Source organism: Ovis canadensis, chromosome 24, assembly GCF_042477335.2.
Source record: "Ovis canadensis isolate MfBH-ARS-UI-01 breed Bighorn chromosome 24, ARS-UI_OviCan_v2, whole genome shotgun sequence".
NCBI lineage: Eukaryota > Metazoa > Chordata > Mammalia > Artiodactyla > Bovidae > Ovis > Ovis canadensis.
Window position 1 is genome coordinate 46,482,459 of NC_091268.1, and position 22,544 is coordinate 46,505,002.

The 22,544-nt window shown below is 43.2% G+C and overlaps 1 long non-coding RNA gene across 3 annotated transcripts in view; it reads left to right on the forward strand.

Moving 5' to 3' along the window:
• The window catches only part of LOC138428902 (uncharacterized), a 60,453-nt gene that overhangs the window by 24,689 nt on the left and 13,220 nt on the right, over positions 1–22,544 (forward strand). For all 3 annotated transcript variants that reach the window (XR_011252613.1, XR_011252612.1, XR_011252611.1), the window contains exons 2-3: positions 1,572–1,725; positions 3,892–3,966. This is a non-coding gene — a long non-coding RNA (uncharacterized lncRNA). The remainder of the gene's footprint in view (positions 1–1,571; positions 1,726–3,891; positions 3,967–22,544) is intronic.

Below are 22,544 nucleotides of genomic sequence, written 5' to 3' on the forward strand. Positions count from 1 at the left end.
TCAGTCGTGTGGGACTCTTTTCAACCCCATGGACTGAAGCCTGCCAGGCTCCTCTGTCCATGGGATTCTCCAGGCAAGAATACTGGAGTGGATTGGCATTTCCTCCTCCAGGGGATCTTCCTGACCCAGGGATCAAACCCAAGTCTCTTGGCAGATGGATTCTTTATTTCTGAGCCACCTAGGAAAATGAAAGTGAAAGTGTTAGTTGCCCAGTTGTGTCTGACTGTTGGTGACTCTATGGACTTTAGTTTGCCAGGCTCCTCTGTCCATGGAATTTTCCAGGCAAGAATACCAGAGTGGGTTGCCATGCCCTTCTCCAGGGGATCTTCCTGACCCAGGGATTGAACCCAGGTATCTTGCATTGTGGGCAGATTCTTTATCATTTGAGCCACCTAGGAAGCCCTATGTAAATGGAATAATATTCAGATAATATTCATGGTGTCTTACAACCTTTTTAAAAAATATAAATCATTCAATCTATTTAAACTAAAAGACAGAAGCTGCTGCTGCTGCTAAGTCACTTCAGTCGTGTCTGACTCTGTGCAACCCCATAGACGGCAGCCCACCAGGCTCCTCCATCCCTGGGATTTTCCAGGCAAGAGTACTGGAGTGGGTTGCTATTGCCTTCTCCCAAAGACAGAAGAGTTCACCCATTTTTTCAACCCTCCCAACCCCTGCCTCTGGCAACCACCAATCTATTCTCTGTATCAAGAACTTTTTTGTTTGTTTGTTTCTTCTAATCTTTTAAAATCATGACTATTTTGCCTCACATGCCTATTTAGAACTTATAGGGACTTCCCTGCTGGTCCAGTGGTTAAGGTAAAGAATCCATGGGCCAAGGCAGGAGACACCGGTTTGATCCCTGATCTGGGAAGATTCCGCATGCCACTGGGCAACATTTGAAAAGCACAATGAAGTGAAATGTAATAATAATAATAAAAACAAAAAACCCTGAAAGTCTGACTCAGTCAACCTTGTGCACTCCCACGAGTTTCGTTCTCTCAAGGGATATTGAATGCTGGGGTGGGACTGAGGCCGGGGCCAGTGGAGGGCAGTGTTCTGACTACCATCATCTCCAATTGTTTTCTTGTTGTCTACTTTTTGTTGTTGTTGCTTTTGCTCTAGTTTTTCAGGACAAAGAGTGATGGAAGGGTCTATTGGCCTCCCACATTCTTTCATGATGCTTGAGTTTCTCTCCTTGTGAAATAGATGAAAAGAAACTACATATTACCTTTTCTACTCAGGCCTATTGACCCTATAGGCAGTGGAAATTTCACTCAGATTTCTATGACATCACATACCTTTTGGGAAGAAAACACGAAAAGAAGATATTGGAGGCTACTGCCTGATGCTTTTTCATTACATTTCTTAATATCAATAACAATGTTCTGAAGTGTTCTGTAATTCTAAGGCAATGCTGTTCATTCATTTTTTATTTGCATTTGGACAGGGCTTAGAGAACAAATTTGCACATACATTTAACTTTGGCTCTTTAAGATTTGGAATTCAAATGATCTGAGCTCGATTCAATATTCATATAATGTAACCACTTTACACTCTATATTTTTCAGAGAGTTTCACAAACGTGATCTCATGAAAAAGACAGCTGGACCACAAATCTGGATTCTCACGTTTGTTCTGGTCTGGCTCTCCCACCAACCAGAGGTGGCACTTTGGGACAACACGTACTCTTCCTGGACCTCAGTTTTCCAATTTATAAAATGGGTGAGTGGACTTGATGATCTCTGAGATCCCTTCTGTATCAGAGATTTTGTGATTCTGTGTTCATCACTGATCATCATTTTGATATAGCACACAGAGAATGTATCAAAAGTTTTAATATCATCACTCTATGTTTTTAGTTTTTCAAGATCAGAATTTCAAATATTCCTCTTAGGTGGTTTGTTTACCGCTAAAATGAAGTGCTACCAGTAGACACAGGGTACTTTTCTATGGCTCAGGTCAAAGTCAAGTTCAAGTCAGAGTGGTGGTTGTTACACTTGTGACAGAATCACCTGGAGGGCTTGTTAATACAGGTTACCAGGCCTCATTCCCAGAGTTTCTGGAGTTGCTGATGCTGCTGGTCCAAGGACCACACTTTGAGAACTACTGAGCCAGAGGTCTGTCAGCCCAGTGAGATTGCTTTGTTTTGCTTCTCTTAAATATATCTTTAATTTGGATCATAAAAATCATTGGTTTCTGATGTGTTGGAGTGAGGGAGATTAAGAAGTTTAGACAAAGATTTCTTTAGATAATACCTGGAATTGCAAGGTATTATCTGGCAAAATCCTATTTTTGAATTCCAGAAGCTGAATTTTGCTTTAGTTTCTGTGGTTTCTTTCTCTAATAAACCCCTCCAGGTAGATGGGCCTTAGAGGCTGATGATGGTTGACTAGGATGAAGGTTATGCATAGAAAAAGGCAAAATATTATTATGTTTCTTTTATATCAGATGATGCCATTTTGTATATTTTTATATAATATGTACATTATGTATAAATACATGAAATTCAACAAGTTATGAGTCATTATTATTTCTGAGTAGTAGTATAATAGGTGATTTTTTCTTTATATTAGCCTGAAATTTTATTTTTCTAAGCTCACTATAATTCTCATGCATTGCTTCTGTGATTAAAAAAAAAACAAACACCATTGTTGCTGTTGTTTGCTTGCTAAATCATGTCCGACTCTTCTGTGACTCCATGGACTATAGCCCACCAGCCCCTCTGTCCATGGCATTTCCTAGGCAAGAATACTGGAGTGAGTTGCCATCTCCTGCTCCAGGTGATCTTCTCAACCCAGGGATCAAACTTGCATCTCCTGCATTGGTGGGCAGATTCTTTACCACTGAGCCACCTGGAAAGCCAGATTCCTTGGTGGTTCAGATGGCAAAGAGTCTGCCTGCAGTGCGGGAGACCTGGGTTTGATCCCTGGGTTGGGAAGATCCCCTGGCGAAGGAAATGGCAATGCACTCCAGTATTCTAATCTGGAAAATCCCACGGATGGAGGAGCCTGGCAGGCTGCAGTCCATGGGGTCGCAGAGTCAGACATGACTGAGTGGCTTCACTTCACTTAAAAATATTGTAAAAGTAAGAAATATAGGGACTTACAATAGCCAAAACAGACAATATGTGGCAAAATTCAAAATGGTGATAATAAATTTTAAGACAGAAATGTAAGATTCAATCTAGTAACAAGTCTGTATACTTGTATCAAAATACAGTTTTCCTTTAAAAGATAAAATGTGCTTAGTTTTTAAATACCCATAGTGTTCAGTTAGAAAAACTCACTTGCTTGTTCATATGTTGCCATGGCTATTTATAGCATTACTAATTACCATACCAATATGTGAAATAATACGTGTGACATATTTGATGTAAATGGGCATTGTTTTGTCAGTATGCATAGTCTTCTCTGAAATTAATCTGATAGTCTCCTTGCTTCTCATTCTTACTGAGGGCTAATTCTGGCAAGGAAAAGCCAGGATTCTGTTCCAAAACCTGGCTTTCATCACCTTTTTCTCTCTCTCATCAGAGAAGAGAAATGGAAAGGGCGTTATAGAACAGGAACCATAGCTTGTTGGGAAAGATGAATCACCAAGTGATGAATCAAACCAGGGCCACTGATGGCGCCCTAAATCATAAGAGCAGCCTGTCAAGGGGGAACCCCATAGGAGATTTAGGACTTGGCACCACTCATCCATCTCATCCAGAGTGCCTTCGTGGGCCCATGTGCTCATGTGACAAGTGATATTTTGGGATAAGGAACTCCTGGGGTTCTTATCAAAAGCTTCTCTGACTAATTAGAACAGAGGCTGTCCCCTGCCTTTCCTTGGCTCTGTGTTACTAGTGCGAGGTGCTAGAAATGGATGTCTACATTTATGTCATTCCAGCTCCAGCCCAGCTGTTTAGAATAAGCAGCCAGCTCTTGGCGGACTTCTCCGCCCTTCTCCCGGAACTCACAAAAGGTCAGTTGAGCAGTACATCAAGAGGGCTCTTCCTGAAAACTTCTCGATTACAAAAATAGAAATGACATTCCATGTAGAGGAGCGTGCTGACATGTCACTGAGTGATAATCCCACCTCGCCAAATCCCCACATGGAGCCCTCAGGCTGCCTCCAGGTTTCTTCTTCCTGTTTTCTAGGCTTGCATCCTGACCTCTGGTGCCAGGGAAAAACTAGGCTCCTGTGATATGTGTTAGGATGGAATTTTCTAGAATCACCTGGTCTTCTCTCTGGCAGTTCCACTGTCTCAGTCCTTAAATTGGACTAAGCTATTGTGTACTAAGTACACCTCACTGCTGGACTGTCTGTTGACACTCTCCTTTCTTAGCTCAGTTTCAACTTGAAGTTGTCACCCACTGCGCCCAGCAGAGCAGTGAGCAGAGCACGCAGTGCCCTGGTGCAAAGGTGATGTTGTTCGGTAGAGTGTGAGTTATTTTCAGAACACACTGGCTCTGTGTTTAGCTCCTTGGGTTATATGAAACTTCTCACTAGCTATCTACTTTACACATGGTAAACCCTGTGCTCTGTGACAACCTAGAGGGATGGGAATGAGGTTAGGGTGGAAGGAGGTCCAAGAGGAAGGGGATATATGTATACTTACGGCTGATTCATGTTGTGTATGACAGAAACCAACACAACACTGTAAAGCAATTACCCTCCGATTAAAAAGAAATTAGAAAAAAAAGCACACTGGCTGAATTCAGTCAAGTAACCAGGCAGTTACTAACTGGTGCTTTATAATCAGCCCTCAGAAGGGCTGATGTCTTTCAAAGCTGGCTGTTTGTACAGACACAGCAGGAATTCCTATCAGCTGACATTTCTATGATCACGCCTCTCAATTGGCCCAGCAGTACTGGGTACCCTTAGTACTCCTGCTTTGCCAGTCTGTTTCCTTAAGGAATTAATTTATTCTAATTAATTTTAGGGTACAATATTCCTCCATTGAACCTGATTCCACTTGGAAAAAGATATGTTCTTCCAACGCGATAGGATGGTATAGGAGCAAGCAATTGCAATGAACTTCAGGTCTGGGAACTGGAAATACAGTTTGCAGTGAACTCCTTTTTCTATTTCTCCTCTTCTTCCTTCTTTTTCACCTCATTCTCCTCTTTCTTCCATATCCTTCCAGGCCTTCAGTATGAAACATGGTTAATTTAGATTCCAGAGGTGAAAGTCTGGCCTGGAATGGGGTAAAAACTCCTCTTTCCCCTTTTCTGCTCTAATTAGAAATATGTGAATCACAGTCCTAGGAAAACACACAGGGAAAGAAAAGAAATACATAGAGGAGGAAGAATGCCTGGCCACATGTCCACCCAGCCTCCCAAGGCATCCAGCAGATAAGCTAATAATTTAAGACAATGTCTGACAGGTTGATATTTCTGGCTCACATTCCTAAAAAAAATATTTTGGGACCCAAAATATGGCAGTGCCTACCTGCTATGTGAAACTCTAAAGGGAGTTTCCAAAAAGCAAGTAAGAATGCTTAGAAAAAGGACTATTTCTGAATTTGTCACTACATTTCAGAGGTCATGCGTGCATGCCTGCTCAGTCATGGCCAGCTTTGTGTGAGGCCATGGACTGTAGCCCACCCGGCTCCTCTGTCCACGGGATTCTCCAGGCAAGTATACTGGAGCGGATTGCCATGCCCTCCCCCGGGGCATAGAAGCTGTCAATTTAAAGAATCTATTATAGGGACTTCCCTGGGGGTCCAGTGGTTATTACTTCACTTTCCAATGCAGGCGGTACAGGTTTGATCCCTGGTCAGGAAGCTAAGACCCCACATGTCTTCTGGCCAAAAAAAACCCCCCAAAAACAAAAAACACCTTAGAACAGAAGCAGTATTGTAACAAATTCAATAAAGACTTTAAAAATGGTCCACATGAAGAAAAAAAAAAGAGAGAGAGAGAATCTGTTATAAAACTTGTTCTCAGGGAGCAGTTTGCTAGCTGGACTTAGAACTGTCTTCAACTTTGGTGACTTCCTACAGTTGACAATTGCTCCTTAATTTTATTTCTCTTAAGACTCACTTGGCCCTTTATGTTCTTGTGGCCCTTTGATAGGTTGAGTTATGTTAACTACTGTGGGTTTGCTTTCTAGACTCTAATCTAGCAGGAGGAGATGTCACACCTCTGACCTCTATCTCCCCCTTTGCTTGGACCCCTTACCTTCTATATCCCCATTCCCCCCTTGGCATATCCCAGGTGTTTCAAGCATATGGTCTTCTTTTTTATTTATTGAGGTAGAGTTGATTTCCAATGTCATGCCAATCTCTGCTGTACAGCAAAGTGACTCAGTTATACACATATCAGTTCAGTCTCTCATTCATGTCTGACTCTTTGTGACCCCATGGACTGCAGCATGCCAGGCCTGCCTGTCCATCACCAACTCCCAGAGTTTACTCAAACTCATGTCCATCGAGTTGATGATGCCATCCAACCATCTCATCCTGTGTCGTCCCCTTTTCCTCCTGCCTTCAATCTTTCCCAGCATCAGGGTCTTTTCGAATGAGTCAGTTCTTTGCATCAGATGGCCAGAGTACTGGAGTTTCAGCTTCAGCACCAGTCCTTCCAGTGAATATTCAGGACTGATTTCCTTTAGGACGGACTGGTTGGATCTCTTTGCAGTCCAAGGGACTCTCAAGAGTCTTCTCCAACACCACAGTTCAAAAGCATCAATTCTTCAGCAGTCAGCTTTCTTTATAGTCCAACTCTCATATCCATACATGACTACTGGAAAAACCATAACTTTGATTAGATGGACCTTTGTCGGCAAAGTAATGTCTCTGCTTTTTAATATGCTGTTTAGGGTCATAGCTTTCCTTCCAAGGAGCAAGCGTCTTTTAATTTCATGGCTGCAGTCACCATCTGCAGTGATTTTGGAGCCCCCCAAAATAAAGTTTCTCACTGTTTCCATTGTTTCCCCATCTATTTGCCATGAAGTGATGGGACCAGATGCCATGATCTTAGTTTCCTGAATGTTGAGTTTTAAGCCAACTTTTTCATTCTCTTCTTTCACATTCATCAAGAGGCTCTTTAATTCTTCTTCACTTTCTGCCATAAGAGTGGTGTCATCTGCATATGTGAGGCTACTGATGTTTCTCCCGGCAATCTTGATTCTGGCTTGTGCTTCATCCAGCCCAGCGTTTCTCATGATGTACTCTGCATATAAGTTAAATAAGTAGGATGACAATATGCAGCCTTGACATACTCCTTTCCCTCTTTGGAACCAGTCTGTTGTTTCATATCCAATTCCAACTATTGCTTCCTGACCTGCATATAGATTTCTCAAGAGGCAGGTCAGGTGGTCTGGTATTCCTATCTCTTTAAGAATTTGAACAGGACAAAATGTGGTCCAGTACAGAAGGGAATGGCAAACCACTTGAGTATTCTTGTCTTGAGAACACCACAAACAGTATGAAAAGGCAAATACAGGACCCTGAAAGATGAACTTCTCAGGTAGGTGCCCAGTAAGCTACTGGAAATCAGTGGAGAAATAACTCCAGAAAGACTGAAGAGACAAAGCCAAAGCAAAAACAACACCCAGGTGTGGATGTGACTGGTGATGGAAGTAAAGTCAGATGCTGTAAAGAGCAATATTGCATAGGAACCTGGAATCTTAGGTCCATGAATCATGGCAAATTGGAAATGGTCAAACAGGAGATGGCAAGAGTGAACATCAACATTTTCGGAATCAGTGAACTAAGATGGACTGGAATGGGTGAATTTAACTCAGATGACCATTATATCTACTACTGTCAGCAAGAACCCCTTAGAAGAAATGGAGTAGCCATCACAGTCAAAATGCAGTACTTGGTTGCAGTCTCAAAAATGACAGAATGATCTTTGTTTGTTTCCAGTGCAAACCATTCAGTATCATAGTAATCCAAGTCTATGCCCCGACCACTAATGCTGGAGAAGTTGAATGGTTCTCTGAAGACCTAGAAGACCTTCTAGAACGAACACCCAAAAAAGATGTCCGTTTCATTATAGGAGACTGGAATGCAAAAGAAGGAAGTTAAGAAACACCTAGAGTAATAGGCAAATTTGGCCCTGGAGTACAGAATGAAGCAGGGCAAAGGCTAATAGAGTGTTGCCAAGAGAACACACTGGTCATAGCAAACACCCTCTTCCAACAACACAAGACTCTACACGTCGACATCACCAGATGGTCAACACCGAAATCAGATTGATTATATTCTTTGCAGCCAAAGATGGAGAAGCTCTATACAGTCAGCAAAAACAAGACTGGGAGCTGACTGTGGCTCGGATGATGAACTCCTTATTGCCAAATTCAGACTTAAATTGGAGAAAGTAGGGAAAACCACCAGACCATTCAGGGATGACTGAAATCAAATCCCTTACGATTATACAGTGGAAGTGAGAAATAGATTTAAGGGACTAGCTCTGATAGACAGAGTGCCTGACGAACTATGGATGAAGGTTCATGCCATTGTATAGGAGGCAGGGGTCAAGACCATTCCCAAGAAAAAGAAATGTAAAAAGGCAAAATGGTCGTCTGAGGAGACCTTAGAAATAGCTGTGAAAAGAAGAGAGGCAAAAGGCAAAGGACAATAGGAAAGATATACCTATTTGAATGCAGAATTCCAAAGAATAGCAAGAAGAGGTAAGAAAGCCTTCCTCAGTGATCAATGCAAAGAAATAGAGGAAAGCAATAGAATGGGAAAGACTAGAGATCTCTTCAAGAAAATTAGAGATACCAAGGGAATATTTCATGCAAAGTTGGGCACAATAAAGGACAGAAATGGTATGGACCTAACAGAAGCAGAAGATATTAAGAAGAGGTGGCAAGAATACACAGAAGAACTATACAAAAAAAGATCTTTATGACCCAGATAACCAGGATGGTATGATCACTCATCTAGAGCCAGACATCCTGGAATGCAAAGTCAAGTGGGCCTTAGGAAGCATCACCAGGAACAAAGCTAGTGGAGGTGATGGAATTCCAGTTGAGCCATTTCAAATCCTAAAATATGATGCTGTAAAATTGCTGCACTCAATATACACATACAGACATTTTTTAAATGTATTTTTTCATTATGATTTATCTTTGGAGATTGGATATAGTTCCCTGTGCTATACAATAAGACCTTGCTGTTTATCCATTCCAAGTGTAATCATTTGCATCTACCCACCCCGACTCCCCGTCCATTCTCTCCCTCCCCCCACTTTCCCTTGCTAACCATAGGTCTGATCTCTATGTCTGTCTGTCTGTCTCTGCTTTGTAGAGAAGTTCATTTGTGCCATATTTTAGATTCCACATATAAGTAGTGTCATATGGTGTTTGTCTTTATGACTTCCTTCACTTAGTCTGATGATTTCCAGATGCATCTGTGTTGTGACAGATGGCATTGCTTTGTTCTTTTACAGCTGAATAATACTCCATTGCATATATGTACCACATTTTCTTTATCCATTCATTTGCTGATGGACATTTAGGTTGTCTCTATATTTTGGCTATTGTGAATAGTGCTGCTCTGAACATAGGGGTGAGTGTCTCTTTTTGCAATGTAATTTTCGCTGGGTGTGTGCACAGGAGTGGGATTACTGGGTTACATGGTAGTTTTATATTTAGTTTTTTAAGGAACCTCCTTACTGTTTTCCATAATGGTTGTACCAATTTACATTTTCACCAACAGTATGGGGGGGGTGGTCCCTTTTCTCTATTGATAGATTTTTTTAATGATGACCATTCTGACAGGTGTATGAGGTGGTATCTCATTGTAGTTTCAGTCTTCATATGAGCATCAAATCTTCCTGATGGCCATTAACATGCTCCTGAGTCCCCAGAACAGGAGCTGCCACAGGCCCTCTGTACCACTGACCTTGATATCACTGTTTGTTCCACGAGTGCTATAACTCTTCTGTTTGGCTCTTCACATAGTGGCCCAAGGCCTTTTGTTTTCTTATAACCCTGCTCTCATGGAATAAACTCCACTAGAGCCATTTGTGGTTGTTCAGTCTTTAAGTCGTGTCTGATTCTTTGTGACCCCGTGGACTGCAGCATGCCAGTCTTCCCTGTCCTTCATCTATCTTCCAGAGTTTGCTCAAACTCATGTCTGTTGAGTCAGTGATGCCATCCAACCATCTCCTCCTCTGTCACCCCCTTCTCCTCTTGCTCTCAATCTTTCCCAGCATTGGGGTCTTTTCCAATGAGTTGGCTCTTCTTATCAGGTTGCCAAAGTATTGGAGCTTCAGCTTCAGCATCAGTCCTTCCAATGAATATTCAGGGTTGGTAGAATCACCCTCTGCCTCTTTGTAGCTCCAGGTCTTGCTGCTCCTGTTCTCCACCACAGGGAAGAAACTCTGGGGTGAGTAAGAACACCTCTGTCCTGGTTAAAGAGACAGGATAACGTCAATTTAAAGGAAAGTTGGCTACCACTCAGCAATGAGAAAGATGCAGAGACAGGGGACCTGGCAACCCAGAAGGGGCATTCCTTAGAGCAAGTTATGATGAGTATGCAGGTTTCAATGACTTACTGTGTTATTCGACTGCATCTGAGAAACCGTATTCTCCAGAGGCTGACGTGATGCTCCCAGGGCAGTGCTTTATTTTCCTGCACAACGTCTGTTTTACATTCCTGCTGTCTGTAAATGTGCGTAGTTGGCTAGTTGCCTGTACTTGCCTCTCGCCCTCCTCCCTGTTCTCTCCTCCCCAGATAGCTTTTCTCTTCGGAAGAACGAGATCATTTCTCTCCATACACAGGTCTTTCCAGGGAGGAAAACACTGAGCAATACCAAATGTGGCCTTTGGTATGTGTATTTCCCCCCGGCCCTGGAGGGAAACTGGGCAGAGCATGGCCTCTGGAAGATTTTCCCTCTTGTGGACACAGCCCTGAATTCCATTCTTCCCAGAAGGGCTTGTGACCGTGGTGAGTGTTGTGGTGAACTCGAACGGCTTCAGGTGTGACTCCTGCAACTGCGGGGTTTTTCCCTTCTTCCCTCCCCCAACCGCCCCACAATCCCTTTCACCTTCATTTCTAATTGGGAAAATAGGGGAGGGAGATATGGTTAGAGCAGAGATCCTAAAATAGGTCAGGCCATCACACAGGTTCCAAAGTAAACGTCATTAATGCCAAATCACTGAACCATACAGCCCAAGCTGACAGTGCCTCATATGCCTGCTGCTCCTGACTTGGGATTTTAAAGAAACAGTGAATGTCAGTGGAAAGGGCTTAGAAAAGAGCCTCCCCAAAAGAGAAGGCAGTTTTGGGGTGAGTGGGGGAGAACATGAGATAAGAAAAATGAAGAATGGCCCTACTATACCAGGATTTTAGTGCAAACCAGAATTTGGCCTTATTATTCTGGTGGTGATTTTGGGTTATTAATGTGCAGTTGTAGGGGGGCAAACCAGAATGGGGAGGAGGCATAAACCTGTTCTCGCCCCAGTAGTTTGAACTTTATGGGGATGGAAGAGTAAGCACACAACCTCAGAATTTAGACATCAGCACAACTTCATGTTAAATTGTTCTCAGTGGGTATCTTGTAGGGGGATGTGAATATGAATAGCCCTGTTGTTCTAGAGGTTGAATTGCAATTACTGAGATGTGGTAGGAAGCAAGGTCTTAATGTTGCCCAGTAAAACAGTATTCCTCCACTTATGTATGGTACCTATGGTCCATTTAGTTTCATATACACAAAGTAATCTCTTTGGTAGTCAGACTCCCATGAGCCACCCAGAAAACAGGGAAGCAAGAACTCTGTTGCCTAGCAACCAATGGACCATTACAACACTAGATAAATTGAATCAATATTGCTCTAAATATTGAACCCTCAGATGATGAAAAAACACTCAGAGCCATGTCCATAACTCCTTGACTCTCTCCTTTCTTAGACTCAGCTGCTGAGTGGGACCAGCTTGCATTTTGATGATCTCCAGGGTCCCACTGGGAGGGAGAGGGCAGTGTGCTGAGACTCACAGGAGAATCCATCAGGAATGATTCCAGAGAGGGGGTTCCTGAAGGCTGAATCCCTGGAGTTTGGAGCCTCCTGCCCACTTTGGCAGCACTGGCTGGCTTGGAGTGAGTTTATGGTCCTGGGTTCCTAGCCCGCTGGCATCTGGTCAGGGCTCTTTGAAGTTGATGAAATCAAAGTGACTCTGACAACAGTTTCTTATAAAGAGGTCCAGCAGTCAGGGTACTCCATGGTCAGTCCTCCCCTTGCCCCCTCATCACCAAGTCCCTGTATGGACAGTGTCTTCTCTGTCTGCCAGCATTCCTTGGCTTGCCACTTTGGGGTCTCTTTTCCCTTAAAGTCTCTTTTCGTCTATTTTAAGCCAACTGTCACAGCAGATGTCTGCCTAGGCCCCCACTGCTTGATAGGAAACAACCCTGTTTGGGGAAACCTTGAGTAACAGCCAACTGCCTTGGTTTTCTAACTAGTGTTATTTCTTCCTGGAAATAATACTATGCCCTATGGTAAAGAACCTGCTTGCTAATGCATGAGACACAAAAGTGGTGGGTTCAGTCCTTAGGTCGGAAAGGTCCCCTGGAGAAGGAAATGGTAACCCATTCTGGCATTCTTGCCTGGAGAATTCCATGGACAGAGGAGTCTGGTGGGCTAGAGTCCACAGGCTGCAAAGAGTCGGACATGGCTGAGCATTCCTAGAAATGGTTTTCTGGCAGAATATTCTTTCTGAAGAGGCCGAATTATGTACTCTTGGGAAAGGGAGCCCCAACTTTAGGCTTCTGTCACAGTGCTGTTGGAAGCATTCATTTTTCACATGTAAACTTGAGGGTTGACCTTGGTGAGTTACTAAGATGTAGAAGATGAAAATTAACATGAACTCTGCCACATACCACGTGCTGCCAGTTGCTTTAATTAAACTGGGGCTATTCATTCAAGCTCTGTGATATCCGCATGAGGTCAGAGTTTTTATTTCCATTTTACAGATAGGTGCTGTGGTGTACTTAGTCGTGCAGTCATGTGGGACTCTTTGTGAATCCATGGACTGTAGCCCACCAGGCTCCTCTGTCCATGGGGATTCTCCAGGCAAGAATACTGGAGTGTGTTGCCATGCCCTCCTCCAGGGGATCTTCCCAACCCAGGGATGGAACTCAGGTCTCTCACACTCCAGGTGGATTCTTTACCTTCTGAGCCACCAGGGAAGCCCTTAAAGATGGGTAAAAGAGGCCTAACAAGGTTATAGGAACTTGCCTTTAAGAGAACGTTGCAGTGTCCTGGCAGATGGTAATTCTAGGTTTCTCTCTGGCCTTTGTGTGGTCATTGAGAGGTATATGACTGGACAATGGGCCCTTCCTTATTTACAATGGCCATATGGTGTCATTTTTAAAAAATTGAAGTATCGTTGATGTATAATATATAAGTTACAGGTATACAACATAGTGATTCACAGTTTTTAAAGGTTATGTTCCATTTCTAGCTATTATAAAATGGTGGCTATATTCCCTGTGTTGTAGAATATATCCTTGTAGCTTATTTAAAAAAATTTTTTTTAATTGGCATATAGTTGCTTTACAATGTGTTCATTTCTGCTGTACAGTAAAGTGAGTCAGCTGAATGGATACCTTCCCTCTTGCACCGTCCCCCCCATCCCACCCCTGTAGGTCATTGCAGAGCCCTGAGCTGAGCTTCCTGTGTTATACAGCATCTTCCCACTAGCTAGCTATTTTGTACGTGGCAGTGTGCGTACGTCAATCCCAGTCTCCAAGTTCACCCTCCGTCTTTACCCCAGTGTCCACATGCCCACCATTTGCTATGTCTGCATCTCTATTTCAGCCCTGCAAATAGGTCTTACAGCTTATTTTTACCTAAAGTTTGTACCTGTTAATCGCCTACCTCTGCATTGCCCCTCCCGCTTCCCTCTCCTTTCTGGTAACCACCAGTTTGTTCTCTATATCTGTGAATCTGCTTCTTTTTTGGTTATATTCCTCATATGGTGACATTTGAAAAGAGGGGGTGAACACGGATAGGAACTAACAGGTTTCTGTATAATAATGTGGAGGGTGGTCTCCAGCGTACAAGACAACCTCTCAAATTATGCAGAGACAGGGTAGGACAGAACAGATGAGTTTCCCTCCTGGATTTCAGCTCTGATAATTCGTGTAGGTCCTTGGGAGGTGTATGTGCCTGCAGAACCCGACATTCACCTCCAGGACAATTCGGGCAGGTCCCAACCCCCACCCCATTTCATTATTCTCCTGATGCTTTGTTCTCTGTCATTTTATGACTTGAGCTTGGATTAAATTGTCCTCATGGATGTGTGGATAAGTCCGGAGACTTACAACACTGGAGGAGGAAGCTTATAATTGTCCAATATGATTTTCCAGCAGACTCTCCTCAGGGATCCTTCTTCCCCGACTGGTCCCCTGCCTTCAGGTACCCTGTTATCAAGCACCCCATTCTTCCAGTCTACATGGGGGCACAACTCCATCTACCTTCTGGGAAATCTGTCTCCCTATCCTCAGGGAAATCTCTGAATCTCAAAATCCATTACCACTCTCCCCATCCCACCTCAACAGCGCATTCATCCTCATCTGAGTCATTAAATTAATGCTAACACTTTGATGCTTTTGAACTGTGGTGTTGGAGAAGACTCTTGAGAATCCCTTGGACTGCAAGGAGATCCAACCAGTCCATTCTAAAGGAGATCAGCCCTGGGATTTCTTTGGAAGGAATGATGCTAAAGCTGAAACTCCAGTACTTTGGCCACTTCATGCAAAGAGTTGACTCATTGGAAAAGACCCTGATACTGGGAGGGATTGGGGGCAGGAGGAGAAGGGGACGACAGAGGATGAGATGGCTGGATGGCATCACTGACTTGATGGATGTGAGTCTGAGTGGACTCTGGGAGTTGGTGATGGACAGGGAGGCCTGGTGTGCTGTGATTCATGGGGTCGCAAAGAGTCGGACACGACTGAGCGACTGAACTGAACACCCCAGGCAGGGTGGGCAAGGGTGTGTAGCCTCGAACTGAGCTGCTTTTCCCAAGTTCCCAGACAGGGTTCTTGGCAGGGCTGGAAGGCCTCCATATCTTCTCTCTCCAAGAAGCCTGAGTTCTGCTGTCCTAGGGCAGAAAAAAGACAGAAGTCTCAGGGTCTCAGGGTCTGGGTCTCCGGCCAGGTCAACCCCCACCAGCTGCTCTGTGCTCAGCACCTGTGAGTCGTTTAATTGTCAGCACCGTGGCCGCTCTTTGTCGCTCTGCTCCTCCCTGTCCGGCACTGTGCAGGGTGCCACTCTATTTGCTCCTCCAGTAACTCTGCAAGTTAGATATCATTAGAGCCATTTTACGGAGGGGGAAGTGGAAGCAGAGAGTGACCATGCAAGTTGCCCAAGAACACCCAGCAAATAAGTGGGAGCTGTGATTTGGAATGAGTTCAGGCTGAAGTCGAAGCTCTCATTCCCATTCTGGAGAGTTCACTTTGTGGAAGCCTGTGGGAGGGGGTGGCTTACAGGAAATGCTCAGGGAGCACAAGAGGGGCCCAGGAGGTGCTGGTAGAGTCTTGCCTTCACCTGGGAAATCAGGTGATCTCGAGTTCCTTTCCATGTACGCGTGCTCAGTCACTTCAGTCGTGTTAGACTCTTTGCGACCTATGGACTGTAGCCCGCCATGGAATTCTCCAGGTGGAAATACTGGAGTGGGTTGCCTTACCCTCCTCCAGGAGATCTTCTGGACCCAGAGATCAAACCTGTGTCTCCTCTGTCTCCTGCATTGGGAGGAGGGTTCTTACCACTAGTGCCACCTGGGAAGCCCCAGGTTTTTTTGCAGATTTATTTGAATAAACTCCTGGCTTGTTTTTTTTAGCATCTGTAACATGAAGGAAGGTTCAGTGACCTTTCAGCTCTCAGAATCCAATTCAATCCAATGGCAGAGTTCTGAATCCTGGAGGGAAAACTTAGGAACTGGATTCAAACCAGTGCCGCATTCAAATGTCTGTTCTTCCAGACTTCAGCTGAAATGAATAAAAGACATGATAAAATAATGTTTTCATGCATCCCCACTGCAAGGGAACCGTGGAACTGGGTGACTGAGGTCTCCTTCCACCTGGAATGGAATCTTTCAGTCACTGTTCCCTTGGCTGTGATTTCTTCACCTGTGAATAAAAGTCTCTGTAGGAAGGTATTTCTGATTTTAAAGAAACCTGAATCTATAAAATGAATTGATTGTTTAGGTACTATAAATATTTGCATTATGAAAGCATCCTAAAAAATCCCTCCTTTTGTGCCATTCTACAAATATTATCATTAACAAATCAAGTAATGGAAAGATAGTTAAAAATTAGGGATAGAGAAACAGGGCCAACATATAACCAGCCTACTTACTGGTTCAACATGATCATTCATAGCTTACCTTATAAAAGTTGGGATGATGTATGTTTGAAACATGGAGAAGGGCATGGCAACCCACTCCAGTATTCTTGCCTGGAGAATCCCACGGATAGAGCAGCCTGGCGGGCTACAGTCCATAGGGTCGCACAGAGTCAAACAGGAGTGAAGCAACTTAGTTTGCATGCATGCATGTTTGAAATAATGCTCATTCCCAGGTAGAAACTTTGTGTCCCTCAGATGTATTTCTTTTGAAAATGCCCTTGCTGGGACTTCGCTGGTGGCCCAGTAGTTAAGAATCCACCTGCCAATTCAGGGAACGTGGGTTCAATCCCTGGTTTGGGAAGATCCCACATGCTGCAAGGCAACTAAGCCTGTGCGCCACAACTCCTGAGCCTGTGCTCTAGAACCCGTAAGTCACAACTGCTGAAGCCCGCACGCCCAAGAGCCCATGCTCCTCAACAAGAGAAGCCACCACAATGAGAAGTCAGCACACCACAACTAGAGAAAGCCCGCTTGCAGCAGTGAAGACCCATCTCTGCCAAAAACAATACCTAAGAAAAGAAAATGCCCTTGCTTACATCTATCAAAATCCTACCTACCCATCCCCATTCTTGACTTTAATCATGTATGGCTTTGTATTATCAACCAGCTATGAGTATGGTTGTACAAATTGATTCCATTACTAAATTTTTCTTTAGAGCAGTAGGTACCCCTCATTATACCCCCCCAGGTGACTAGTAGGCTATTCATAGTCATTCAGTGTCTACCTGTTGACAAAGGCTGTGCTCCAGGAGCTGTGGTCCAAAGAGAGGTAGAGAGACACAGGGAGCTGACCTGAACCCCACTGGAAGTCTGCAGCCAGGCTAAGCTGACCCACATCCTGGACTGTCCTAGAAACTGCATACCTTGGAACTAGAAAAAGACACCTTTGCTGCTGTAAAGCAATGTGTTTGAGGGAATCAGATATGCAGCTTTGTTGCAGCAAGAGTTGGTTAATATCTGTGTATCATCTTACATAAGTTATGGACTTTCATGGTGGCTCGGTAAAGAAACAGCCTGCGATGGGGGAGACACAGAAGACAAGAGTTCAGTCCCCCGGGTTAGGAAGATCTCATGGAGGAAGGCTTAGCGACCTACTCCAGTATTATTGCCTGAAAAATTCCATGGATGGAGGAGCCTGGCAGGCTACAGTCCATGATGTTGCAGAGTCGGACACAACTGAAGCGACGTAGGATGCATGCGAATTACCTGGGGAAGAGAAGCAGGGTGGTGGGGGAAAAGAAAGATTTCTAGGTTACCTCTCCCTGGGGGAGGGGAGGATGCTGTTATTTGTCTATCACAGATCCTGAAGGACTTTGTAGCAAGAATTTCTCTGAACCTTCCAGACCTATCACTGAGCCAGTCGGGCCATTATGCTAAATTTTTTAAGGCAAGAGTTCAGTGGTGACCCGTACAGAGCTAAAAGGGCAAAACTGAAAGGCAGTAAGAGAATAACCTTTTACATCAGGCAAAACTGATGGCCTGATTCCACAGCCCCAAAGGCTTGTATAGCTCAGCAACTTAGAGCAACCTTCATTCTTGTTCAGTTAGGCGACATCCGTTCATGGTTAAGAGCGAGGGTCCATTCCTTCACTCTGCCCAGTTGGAGGAGAGAGCTCTGAACATTTAAAGAAATATGGGCATAATGTAATTCAACCTTGATGATGATAGAAATTTCCAGGGGAATGGCAATAATATTCAAATCAGTATTACGATCATCATTTGGAAATATTCACATGATGCTTTAAGCCGCTGTTGTGGTGTTCTTTCGTGTGTAGAGAGATAGAACTTTTGAAAAATGGAACACTTAAAAACCACTTGATACTGGTAATGTGATCCCAGAGGGCTTTGAAGAATATTGGACGAAGCTTAGAAAAATGATAATTATCTGTTACCTAGAAAGAGCGGGTAGGTCATTTCAGAGAGAGCAGTTTAATTTTAGTCTGCGTATTTCCACACAAATTTAAGCCTCCCATGTAATTAACTAAAATAACTGAAATTGGGGAGTGTACAAAGGCCATGCCCATGTATACTAATTAATGATTCAAATTAAGCAGAATTTATAAACCTGTCGAAGTCACTTGTTTGACCTGAATTCTCATTCTGTGATGATGAACTCTTCTGTTGAAATGGCCCACATGGTCATGAGTGATGCCTGCCTCTGTCAGGTCCAGAACCACATAGCTTCTGAACAAGTACTTGGCTCTCAGGGTGGAAATTACTGGCTATATTTCTCTATGCACTTATCTTGTCTTCTAATAATCTTTGAGAGTGAGCACTGAGTCTTGAACCACTCTATTTTCATCCCTTTATCATGGTGCTGACATGGTAGGGTGTCTTGAATGTTGGAGTTCCAAAGATAAATTTTTATTTTTATGGCAGACCCATTTGATTGGCCAACCTAGCCTTCATTCATAATTCCTTTCTGCCTAGCCATCTTCAGTCTAGGCACATGTAGCACAAAACCAGCCAGAAACCTCCAAGTGGGGCTTTGGGCAAGTATTATGCTGCCTTAGCTATTTTACCCCTTTTTTTTCTCCCTGCCTGGCATGCACATGTGAGGTTTGGAAGAGCAGCAGCCATCTTGCAACCATGAGGCAACAAGCATGCTGATGAAAGTATACACGTTGAAGACAGACGAGCAAAATGATGTAAAGTACTTGCATTCAACGGTGTGTTGGAGACAGCTGTACCAGCTTGTGAGAACTGACTATTAAATTTCCAGGAATTTTGCAAGCCTGTTTTTCAGCACAGCCATTATTATTAATTATATAAACTTACAATTAAATATATTCTATTAAAATAAATATAATGCCCTAAACTTCCAATTTCCTAATTCTTCTATTACATTTTACTATTATCTAATCCTTCAGGATTAGATAAAGCTATGATTTTTTCAGTAGTCATGTATGGATGTGAGAGTTGGACTGTAAAGAAAGCTGAGCACCAAAGAATTGATGCTTTTGAACTGTGGTGTTGGAGAAGACTCTTGAGAGTCCCTTGGACTGCAAGGAGATCCAACCAGTCCATCGTAAAGGAAATCAGTCTTGAATATTCATTTGAAGGACTGATGCTGAAGCTGAAACTCCAGTACTCTGGGAAACAGATGCAAAGAACTGACTCATTGGAAAAGAACCCTGATGCTGGGAAAGATTGAAGGCAGGAGGAAAAGGGGACAACAGAGGATGAGATGGTTGGATGGCACCATCAACTCGATGGACATGAGTTTGAGTAAACTCTGGGAGTTGGTGATGGACAGGGAGGCCAGGCATGCTGCAGTCCATGAGGTCACAAACAGTTGGACACAAGTGAGCGACTGAATTGAACTGAATCCTTCAGGATGCTTGTTAAGTATTTACCAGGTGAGCTTCTGATGGCATTACCGAGTTGCCATGTCAGTTTTAGATTGTCCTTTCCCAGAATTTTTTCTGGATGAGACAAACCCCAATGTTTTTAAGCCCATTTTAGTCAAGTTATTGGTATTTGCAGCGAAAATTTAACTTACATAATTATTAAGTCATTCATCCCACTCTATCAATCACAGGTGGAAAATAGTCAATGTACTGGGTTGACCAAAAAGTTCATTCCAGTTTTCTCATAGCATCTTATGGAAAAAATCTGAACGAACTTTTTGACCCAACCCAATAATACCATGGATGTGCAGGAGAAGAAAGAAATTCTACTTGGAACTTAAGTCAGGCAGTTGGAATTTGCAGAAGAAAATCTTGGCAGCCTGTAGTGTTTGAGACATTACATAAACATCTGATACTTGACTCAGTAACTATCAGCACTTGGTGTCAGCATACAAATGTTGGGTTGGAAAAGTAGATAAATTGATTTTCCATTCCTCTCACTCTAGCGTCTTCCTTTTCATTAATGCAGTAGTGATGGATCTTATTACTAGCGTAACAGTCCATAATGTAAACATGTTATTTTTCTGGTCAAAGAACAATTCCTTTCAAAGTTATATAATGTGATGAACTGTCTCTGAATTATGACCATAAAAATAATAATTCACTCTTCTCTCCAAAGCTATCAAAAAATCCACAAGCTCTGTAACCTATAAAATCGCTAACCTTAAGCCATTGTTAGATAGTTTCCACATTTTATGAGTTAAAATAGACCTCAGAGTTGGGAAGAGGCAAGTATTGATACACCTACTTTACACCTGGGGATATTAAGGTTCAGAGAATTTAAGTCATTTGTTCAAGGAGTAAAAATAGAAAGTAGGACTAAGACTGAAATAAGTTGTATCTTCTTGTTACTTTTTTTTCCTCTTAGAATCATGTTTCTATATCCCAGTATAAATATTGAGTTTGAGTGAATGAAAATCATCTTTCTGGTGATTTTTTTTTGCATTCTTCCTGAGGCCATTAATAAGAGCCAGAGATCAAGTATTTGGGTCTTTGAATGCAAAATAAAATATTGCAAATATTGAAACTTGATTCTTTAATGGGGATTCTTGGTGGAGAAAAATATATTTTGGTAAAAAGTGAGCAGGCTAATTGCTTCCTTCTCCTTCTGTACAATTTCCTTTAGCTTCTTACCTTTTGTTGATTCATCTTTTATTGAATACATATTTATGGAGCACCTAATACATGCTAGGCAGTCTTTTAGATCCTTGAGAACACAATGGTGGGGAAAAATATCCTTGCTCTCATGGGATGGGTATGGTGGAGAGATGGCAGGGCTAGGACAATTAGCAAGTTACCATTTAAGGGAGTGCCATGGAGGAGACAGAATCAGGGGATGTTTCTCAGTGAACTGTCCAAAGGACTGGGTAATTTGATAGGGTCCTTAGAGATGGTTAGGAGGAGAAATGTGAGTAACACCTTTCAGTCTTGCAAAGATTGGGATGGAGCCCAGCAGAAGTAGTAAGTACCGATATTCTAAGTTACTGCCATCAGCTCCCCTTCTTCCCTCTTGTTTTTCAGTCACTAAGTTGAGCCTGACTCTTTTCCCTCCTACAAGTTCTTTTATTCCTGGGTGACCTCATTCATTCCCATAGCTTCAGCTGACTATCCTGGTGACCTCCCAAGTCTGTGAGCCTGTCCTTGTCTCCCTCCCCACTCCCTTCCCACTCCTTCCCTCCTCCTTTTCTCTCCCCCAACAATAATTAAATCAAACTCATTCCACTCACATCCATTTAAGTCAGGAAGCATTTGTTGGACAACTTCTACACAGCAGGCACCATGCTGAGCAGGTTCGTTGGTCATCGGTGACTGTACAGGATGGATCCACTTTGGCGAATCTAAATCCTCACCCTTGAGGGCATAGAAGGTTGGTTCTCTCGGCATATTAAGTGAGCCAGTTTCTCAGGATGTAAATTAACCCAGCTCACAAGAAACTCATGTATATAAATCAAAATGTCAGTTCACTAATTTACAACGGGAAATACAGGAGCAGACATTCACATGAACCTGATCTGCACATTTTCTCCATCTCAGAAGACTACAGATAGAGTCAAATTGTCAGAAGGTTGCACGGATTATAAGAGATCAGAGCAAGGGGCCTCAGTGGTGGATTTGAATGTTTGATATCATCAGGCTCTGATGGTCTGATGCTTCTATGTCCACAGAGAAATCAAACAAATCATGTGTTCCTGTAGGCTTCCTAGGCCACTTCCTGGGATTTGTTTGTTTATCTTTTTAAAATGTATTTTATTTGGCTGCACCAGGTCTTAGTTGGGGCACTGGGGTTCTTCCATCTTCATTGCAGCATGCAGAATCTTCTTGTTGTGGCAAGCGAAATCTTTATTTGCCACACAGGGATGGTGGAGCCTTGTGGGCTGCCATCTATGGGGTCGCACAGAGTTGGACGTGACTGAAGCGACTTAGCAGCAGCAGCAGCAGCAGCAGCAGCAGGATCTTTAGTTGCAGCATGTGAACTCTTTGTCACGACATGTGGGATCTAGTTCCCCAACCAGGGATTGAACCTGGGCCCACTGCATTGGGAGTCTTAGCCCCTGGACCACCGGGGAAGTCCCAGGAGGAGTGCTTTGATGAGCACTGCCAGAATGGATCGCTCTCATTTTCCCTCTTCACTGTTCTCTGATCACACCTCTCTTTATTCTGATATAGTCTATCTCTGGATAAGTTAATAAAATCAGTTAACTCACCATCGGGTCTTGGTTTCCTAGGAACCATTCTATTTCAGTAAAAGTAATGCATGTATTTAGGACTGACTTCTTTATGTATG